Source organism: Triticum dicoccoides, chromosome 3A (assembly GCF_002162155.2).
Source record: "Triticum dicoccoides isolate Atlit2015 ecotype Zavitan chromosome 3A, WEW_v2.0, whole genome shotgun sequence".
In the NCBI taxonomy this organism is placed as follows: domain Eukaryota; kingdom Viridiplantae; phylum Streptophyta; class Magnoliopsida; order Poales; family Poaceae; genus Triticum; species Triticum dicoccoides.
In genome coordinates this window covers 49,217,840-49,227,326 of record NC_041384.1, presented here as the reverse complement: position 1 = coordinate 49,227,326, position 9,487 = coordinate 49,217,840, and positions in this window count along the sequence as shown.

Here is a 9,487-nt window from a genome sequence, read left to right as displayed (position 1 = left end):
GGTGATCATCTCATGATCACGAACGGAACCACTCTTGGTTCAACGGGTTACCTCGTAACCAAACGGTGATCTTTGCGGCGATCAGAACCAACTTATCTCATCATTGAACCAGGGTTGTTATTGATCAAGTTATTATTAATACTGTTGACCCATAGTGTGACGGACACGAACTGGGACCTTATCCACGGGCACGACTACCGATAGATTTAATATACACTCTGCAGAGGTTAGTACACTGTACCCACACCACGGAACCCATGGCCTCACACTCCCATTCGGGTGGATCATCGGCGTTCCGACAAAACCGATCTACTGCCATGACACTCTCCCGGCCACTCCGACTCACTCCCCACTGGGCTAGTCCTGGGTGGCCTCGTGTCTACCAAGGACACCAACGGCCACCGTCGTGGCCAAACATAAACGGTCCCAAACGGGGACCCGAATCCATTACAACAACGGGCACACAAGGCTTATGTCCGCCTACCTGATCAGGGTAGCGCGCTCCCATAACCTTCCCTCGTTGGAGGCACCGGCGAGAGGCACGACAATAGACCCAGTTAGGACCTTCCCATAAAGATAAGCGTGGTTGCACTGGTTAGTTCGATATGGTGGCACCATGACTCAGCCAACAGTTGTTCAAGTTCAATTTAATCTGGTTAAACTTGAATGCAATATGTTGAGCCATGATAAAATAACATTATGCAATTACAATGCATGAGCATGATATCAACACAAGCACGGGTGCAACATAACTATCCACCATATCAACAATGAATCATCTCCAACTGAGCATGGCATAATGACGAGCATGAATATTACAAGTACAACACTACTCATAGCATAACATGACCACTAGCATCAACAATAAATACCATGCAAGAACACATTAATAACATTACTGAGTAAACACTTAATCAACTAGCAGCAAAGGAACAATGCATATTAACAGTACTTGGTAACCGACATTAGTCATGCACCAAAGAACATGACCAACCCAACATGTACTACTATCAAGCATAGCAATATGAAAGTAATACTAACAAGTAGTTCATGATAACAAGGTGCAAGCATAGCATGACGGTAATCATCGATCCATAAACATAACCGACATAACGACAACAGTAGCAAAACAATCATCCAGTTATTAAATATTCAAGTTGGAAACCAATGCTACTGCATGGCTATCGTGCAAATGGTGGTTGTGGCTTGCCTAGGGGTAACGGAGACTCCGGGAAGAAGTGCGGTGAAGCCGCGGAACGAAACGCCGGACTGTTCTCTCTCAGAGAGGGATGATTAGAGGCAAGGGCATAATGGTCATTTTCAGTGTGAGACCATCTAGTGAAAATGTTACCAAAAGATAGAGCTCGACGAGATAAGGAAGTGAGCGCTAGTTTCACCTCGATCGGAGTTACAGTTGAAAAGTTGTGAGGAGTTGAAGATCAAGGACCAATCTGTGAATATTTTCATCACCAACGGGTACCTGGGAGGAAAAAATGAAAGCACATAAGGGGTAATACGTTTTTTGAAACAGAAAGCATATTCTGAACCGAAGTAGATTGAAAATACGTTTTTGAAATAGGAAAGCATACCCGGGGGAAACCCGTCTCCACTTATCCATGTGGACCTGTGGCTGGAGCCACTTCCAGGTGGGGCCCAGGCGCAGGGGGAGGGGCACGGGAGTTCGACTCCTTCCTCCTGCTCTTGTGCTCCCATGAAGGACAAAGGAGGAGCAGGGGAGGAAGCGGCAAGGGGGGCCGGCCAGCTCCGGCCATCTCTGGCCGAGCCGAGGGCACCAGCGGGACTGGGGCAGCGAGGGGGTCCCGTTCAGAGGGAGCACGACCGCCGGGCAGGAGAGGGGTGGAGGGGAGAGGTGGCGCCAGGAGGAGGACCGGGACGGGCAGACGGTGGTGCTCTCCGACGAAGCAGGCACTCCGGCGAGGGGGCAAGTGGGTGAGGCGGCTAAGTGGAGTGAGGGGGGCTCGATGGACGTGGTGGGAGGAGGAGAGGAGGCTCGGGTTGGCCGGAATCATGCCGAGGCCGAGGCGGCCATGGAGGATGATGGCGAACAACGGCGAGATGAGGCGACTCCAGAGGGCAAATGAGGAGAGGGAGAGATGGTTGAGGTGCGGAGGGACTTGGGATCCTTATATAGGCACGGAGGAGGGCTCTAGAGCTCCCAGGCGAGCTCCCGACCAAGCTTTAATGGCGGGCAGAGGCTAGACGCGGCACGGGCGTGGCTCTAGCGAGTGGCGCATTGATGGCGAACGACAATGAAGCAGCGATGCAGGGAGATGCAGTCGAGCACGGGCGAGCTCCTGGACAACATTTGAGGTCGAGACGAGGAGGGAGGAGACGAGCACAGTGGCCGGACCGAGCTAGAGCTTGCACTATGTGTGACACCAGCGTGATCACCACGGGCACTGGTGCAAACAACGCGTTCTGGCCAGGGCAACCATGTGCAGTAGATGGACCTTGGTTCCCTTAGTCCAAGTGAAGAAATAAATCGGTTCAGGGGTAAAGAAGAGATTTGCACTAAGATCCAAAGTAAATCAACAGGAAGGTGCTTGTATCTTGTTGTGGTTAATCCAGCTTGGTAACGTGGTAAATAGTTTGTCCAGTGATGATCACACACTAAGGTGATGTTGATAACCAAAAATCAGACTAAGAGGAGGAGATTAGATGAGGGTTGTTGTAGAAACCACTATAATGGCCAGAATTAGGGATTTGGATGATGCACTCACATGAAGAGGCAAGTTGAGCTGAAATTTGGCAAGGCCTAATGATTTGATCATAGTAAGAGCATCTCCAACCGCGCCCCCAACAAGGCCCCCAGGCGACTTTTCGGCCGCCGGCGCCGAAAAATCGGCCCAGTCGCGCCCCCAACAAGGCCCCCCAGGCGACTTTTCGGCCGCCGGCGCCGAAAAATCGGCCCAGTCGCGCCCCCAAGGGCCCATTTTTTGCCGGAGTGCCAAATTTGGTGTAGAGAACTCATTTGGGTAGGAGAACCATCTGGTAATTTATCATGATTTTTGAAGCAATAAACATTATACTTGCTTCACAACCTGAAAATATTAACAGAAAAAAAGATTTGGTCCTATGCTCACATAGATCAAGGGATGGAACTGAAATTTGGAGGAGTGGGATAATATGAGCACATGAAGTAGTGTGCAAAATTTCAACCCATTTGGATAACCCTAGCTAGCACTTCCTTCACAAAGGCTTCCCTGAGACAGGAACTTTGAAAAATCACTAAGGAAGTTTGGCTAGGCAAATAAAGTTTAATTTTGGCACAGGTCAATTAGTTGTACAGGAAAAGATGTCCAAAGAGTTTGGGGTCAATTGGGCAAATATAAATAGCACTTGCTTCACAATGTGCCATTTAGGACAGAATAGGAAATGAATTTATTGAGCATGATGAGAAATATGGCCAATGAACTATTTCACCATATTTGAGGAAGATATGACCCAAAAAATGTATAAGAATTATTTGGGGATTTATGGATGGGCAGAAATATAGGTTGCTTCACAACCTAGGGCAGATAGGGTTATTCCTTTAATAGAACAAGGAATTTTCTCTAGAAAAAGAAATTAGGGTGGCCGACACATGGCATCCACCGTAACGGAACACCGTTAAGCTATCGGGTCCGATTTTTGATCCGATAACTCGTTAACAGCCCGGACCAATGGGGATTTTCCACGTGTAAAATTTTGATTGGCTGACGGAAACACGTTTCAGCTCCGCGTTGGCACAGGTGTCACTCATCCAATGGGCGAGATGCGCCTATGATATGTTGACACGTGGACCGGCCCCAAAGTGGCCCATAAAGTTTAAATGGGCCGGCCCAACTAAAGGCTCACAAGATTTTGTGGACCATAATGGGCTGGCCCAGGTAAAGGCCCATGAAATTTCGTGGACCATAATGGGCTGGCCCAGCTAACACTACTTGGAAAAGGGCTATAGATGATATGGCCACTAATGGCGCACCAGACATGTGGTGCGCCATTAGTGTCCAAATACTAATGGCGCACCACATCCACGATGCGCCATTAGTAACAAATTTTTTTCATTTTTTTTCAAAACTAGTAATGGCGCACCAGTGGATAGTGCGCCATAACTAGTTAAACTAGTAATGGCGCACCACGTCCACGGTGCGCCACTAGTAATTTTTTTTCAAATTTATTTATTTATTTTTTTAAAACTAGTAATGGCGCACCAGTGGACAGTGCGCCATTACTAGTAATGGCGCACTGTCCACTGGTGCGCCATTACTAAGTTTTTTTCAAAAAAAATTCAGAATTTGTTTTGTTTTTTAGTAATGGCGCACCACACCCACGGTGCGCCATTACTAGCTTTGACCAAAAATTCCACCGAATGCACCCCCCCTGGACTGCCTTTTCAGTTAAAAAAAGAAAATGATGGAAATGTCAAAAAAATAAAAGAAAATAAGTTTCCCATGTGATATGTGGTCTACTTGTTGGGAAAATTTACAAATATGAATTTCGACTTTATTTGCAAAATCTCTCTGGAATTTGTAAAATGGGCATAACTTTTGCATACGAACTCGGATTAAAAAGTTTTATATATGAAAAATCATCTACTCGAAAAGTTACATCCGAATTTAACTAGGGGAACCCCGTTAAAGATTTTCAAAATCCTCAAAAACCTAACAGAAAAAAAAGTTATGTTGCTTTTAAGATCCGGAGGCAAAAAAAAGTCAAAAAATTTCAAACTTACTAGTGGCGCACCGTATGCTAGGTGCGCCACTAGTAACAGAAAAAAAATTAGTTTCGATTTTTTTCGGGATTTTTTTTTCAAAATATGATACGTAATATGAACGGAAGTTTGAAATATTTTTTTCAAAATTTGATCACACTCATGAACATGAACAAAGTCCTAAACATCAACAAGGTTTAATAGGATTGATATGCTAGATATATCAATAAGTGCCTGCGAAGTGAGCTAGTGCTGCGGTATGATAGAACTCTGAAGTTAAGCGGGGTTGGATAGAACTTTCAGGTTAAGCGTGCTTGGGCTGGAGTAGTGTGAGGATGGGTGACCTTTCGGGAAGTTTGACCACGGAGTGCGATTTGACCCGAGATTAAGCATATTAACCCGAGATTAAGCCATAGTGACCTGTGATTAAGAAAAAAATTAAAAAAATTGAATTTTTTTGAAAAATATTATTACTAATGGCGCACTTCTATGTGGTGCGCCATTACTAAATCAGATAGTAATGACGTACCTCTAGGCATACTAATGGCGCACTACAGATGCGCCATTAGTATCTAGTATACTAATGGCGCACCAGTGGTGCGCCATTAGAATTTAATTCTAATGGCGTGATGCTAGTGGCGCACCAGTAGTGCGCCATTAGTAGGAAAAACTGGTGCGCCACTAGCATGCCTTTTCCCAGTAGTGTAAAGGCCCACAAGATTTTGCGGGCCATAATGGGCCGGCACAGGTGAAGGCCCACAAGATTTTTGTGGACCATAATGGGCTGGCCCAGCTAAAAGCCCACGAGATTTTGCCGACATTAATGGGCCAGCCCAGCTGTAGGCCCACAAGATTTTGAGGACCCTAGTAGGCTGACCCATTAACTGGCTGCCATGTTTTGGGCCAAATGCCAGCCCATATTTGATCCGGTCCATTAATGGCCTGCCACGTTCCGGGCCTAACAATGACCCATATGAGATCTGGCCCGTTAAAAGCCTACCACGTTCTGAGCCAAATTATGGCCCAGATCAGGTCCGACCCTTTAAGAGGCTTTGGGCTAAATTATGGCCCATATCAGATTCGGCCCGTCAACTGGACGCTATGCTTTTGGGCCCACTTGCTAAAGGCCCATTTAGTAATTCGGCCGATATTAGTTTCGGCCTGTTAAGGGCCCGTTTAACATTTCGGCCCTATATTAATTTTGGCCTATTAAAAGCCCGTCATATAGTTGGGCCTAACTACGGCCCGGTTTGCATCCGTCCTGCTCGCAGCCGATAATCTGATTGGGCCAAACAAGGACCAAGACAATTTTGGCCTATTAAAAGCCTGTGATTTGATTGGCACAATCATGGGCCGGGGTCCATTTCGGGCTACTACCGACCCATGAGCTGTTCGGCACGTTTCAGACCCAACCTACTTCTCAGCCTCCTAAAAGCCCGTTGAGTTTTCTTGCGAAAAGAGGGCCAGCGGTTTACTCGGTCTATTAAAGGCCCGAATCTACTAGTGAGCCAGTTTACATTTAGACCTTCTAACGGACCAAGATGACGGGGCCCATGATGCGGATCATACATCGTAATTGCATGACGGCCCGATTATGTACCGTAATTTTATGGTTTAGCCGGTTTACTGCGAAGACATGATATATATACAGTAAAATAACTGCAGCATCGTGAATAAGAAAAAACCTAGACTATACAATAAAGAAATTACGGCATATTATATCCACTGGGCATCAAAGTTCGCCACTATGATAATAAAGCACAAGCAGACAACAGATTACATACACGGGGCATCAAAGATCTTCACCAGTGCAACTAAACATGCCGACAAAATAATATACAAAACCGACAACACTTCAATAGAGTTCAAGAAAGGTTAGCCCTGCTGGGGAGCTGCAGCGCAAGCAGCTGAGCAAGCTAATGAGACTGCACTTGTTTAACACTTATATCCTCCTCACTCTGAAAGATAAACAAGCAGACAGATGATAGGTTTTGCACATAAAAGTATCAGTGCTGACAATTCATCACATTTCTTACCGACCAATAAAGTGACACAGTTTAAAATTGCATTAACACAATATGGTATTGTACATGTCAAGACATGTCAGGAAATGACATTGTGAAGGAGTTGGCAGCTTCACGACACCACTCGATTACAGATCAAGAACTCATAAGTATCAATGGTTAGTGTGCTGTCAATTTATCCCATTTCAGATTGGCAAATAAAGAGAGAGTTTAAATAATAGTAGAATGATATGACATTGTTCATAGTTAAGACATTGCAGAATATGACATTGTGCTGTAGTGGGTAGGTTCACCACACCACTGGATTACAGATCAAGAACAGAAGCATACATGTAGTGCAAAATAAGATCACTTGCTCTGTATAGTTTAATTTACATGGTATGAAGAAGGAACTTGGTTGTACAACTGAAAACTTAAATTGAGAAGGACAAACTTTTGTTTATGAACTACACAATAAACTTTCAACATGCAATTTAATGCAAACACCAAAAATAAACAGCTGTTGCAGTCATGCCTAACCAAATATACACAACAAAGTTTGAAGTCTTGAGAAGGACAAACTTACATTATTAGTGAAGGCAGGCTCTATAAAGCCCTTGTCCATCCTGATGGGGGGGGGGATTCAAGAAGTTTACCATAGAATCTTCTTCATAAGCATTGCCTTTATTCTACATTTTGTTAAGATTAAATATAGATGTGACAATATAAGAAAAAATGGAGAATATTTAAGATAAGATGAAGAGTGATGCTACATAACCAAGTAGCTATAAATGTAAGTACATTGATACACGCAAAAGGTACAACCAAGAGCAATACAGAGCTAAACTTCTTCAGTACCATCGGTGTTATCCATCCTTATGATAAGAGTAAATATAGATCTTATGTGTAGAAAATGGAGGGCAAAGGAAAATAAGCTGCAGAGTGATGGTACATGTCACACCCCGGATGTAACTTGCCACATTTGTAACTCCGACTCTTGCCATTTTCGGTTTTAAGTTATGAGATTCCCTTCGTGGTTGGGTTTTGTTTTCATTTTGCATTTCCCTCATGTCATGCATTTCATATCATGTCATCATGTGCATCACATTTGCATTCGTGTTTGTCTCATGCATCCGACCATTTCCCTGTTATCCGTTTTGCAATCCGACACTCCCACGTGCACCGGCGCACCCCTCTTGTCTCTTTTCGTGAGCGGGTGTTAAACATTCTCGGAATGGACAGAGATTTGCCAAGTGGCCTTGGTGCTCTACCGGTAGACCGCCTGTCAAATTTCGTTCCATTTGGAGTCCGTTTGGTGCTCCAACGGTTAACCGGGTAACCGCGAAGGCCTCTTGTGTGTTGCAACCCAACACCCCTCCAAAACGGCCCAATAACCCATCTAAACCTCTTCCATGTCCTCTGTCATTGGATCACGATCGTGTGGGCAAAAACTACACCCCATTTGGACACTCCAAACTCCCTCTACATATAAAAAGAGCTTCTCCTCCGAAATTTTGGGCGAAACCCTAGTCTCCCCCTTCCCCCGCGCGCCGGACACGTCAAGCCGTCGCCCCCTTGTCCAACCCCGCGCAGCCACGTCACCGCGGCACCGCCCACCGCCACGCGGGCCCGCCAGCCCGAGGCCGGTCCTCCCGGCCCGCGGGCAACCGCCGCCGCCCGAGCGTGCGCCCCGCCGCCTTGCTCCGTCTACGCCGCCCAGGTGCCGCGCCTCCTCGACGCCAGGCGCCGCCGACCTCACCGGCGCCGCGCCTCCTCGACGTCGGCCGTCGCCGACCTCACCGGCGCCCACCGCCGCCCCGCACCCGCGAACTCCAGTCGCCGCCCTCGCTCCGGCCTCCTCCAACAGGATCCGTAGACCTCGCGCCCGGATCCGGCGATCCCCCCCAACTCCGGCGCCGTTCCCTCCCTCTCCGGCAAGTCCTCCGGTGAGCTCGCCTCATCGCCTCGGTTCGCGTGCCACATCAAACCCTAGATCCGGAGGGTATAATTTTCCTCTAAGTCCTTTTTTCTGTAACATTTTATGCCCCTGTTCATTGCCTCATATCTCCATAACCGTAGCTCCGTTTCATGCATATGATATATCAAAATGTTCTTTGTGAGATGCTCTTTATTTCATTCCATTGTGGCATGCTTGTTTGAGTTCATCTTGATGCCCTAATCATTGATGCAAGAGTGCTATAAAATGTTTACTTCTATTACTTATCAGATTATGATGTTTTGTCATTTTTGTCACATTTGATGTGTGTTTCATATGAGCATGAGCTCTACAGGTGTTTTGAACTGCAACATGCCATCTTTACAGGGGTGTTTGTCTTATATTTTTGTGAACTATGTGGTGACTAGCACAAGCATGCAAAGTAGCCTTCGTGATGTTGCTGTTTTCAGGGACCTGGGATTTTGCTAAGTCTTATGCCTGCTGTTATTTTTATGCCATGTAAACTTGATGCTACAGTGAAATCCATGCTTGTTTTGAGTTACTTCATTAAGGGTGTTTTGAACATGTGGTTATGCTCTATCCATCCATGCCCCTGTTTGCAATTATGGAGTGCCCTAGCATGTCTTGTTCTTGCTCTACTTTTTCTATAAAATGTTCCTGGCAGATTGTTTACATGTTAATCAATTTTGCCATGGTTGTTGCTATTGATCCATGCATGCTATGTACTTTCTCTTGCCATGGTTAGCTTCATGAACATGTCATCTTGCTGTTGGTATGCTTGTTTTGTCATGCAACGCTTTGCAATGACTGGTT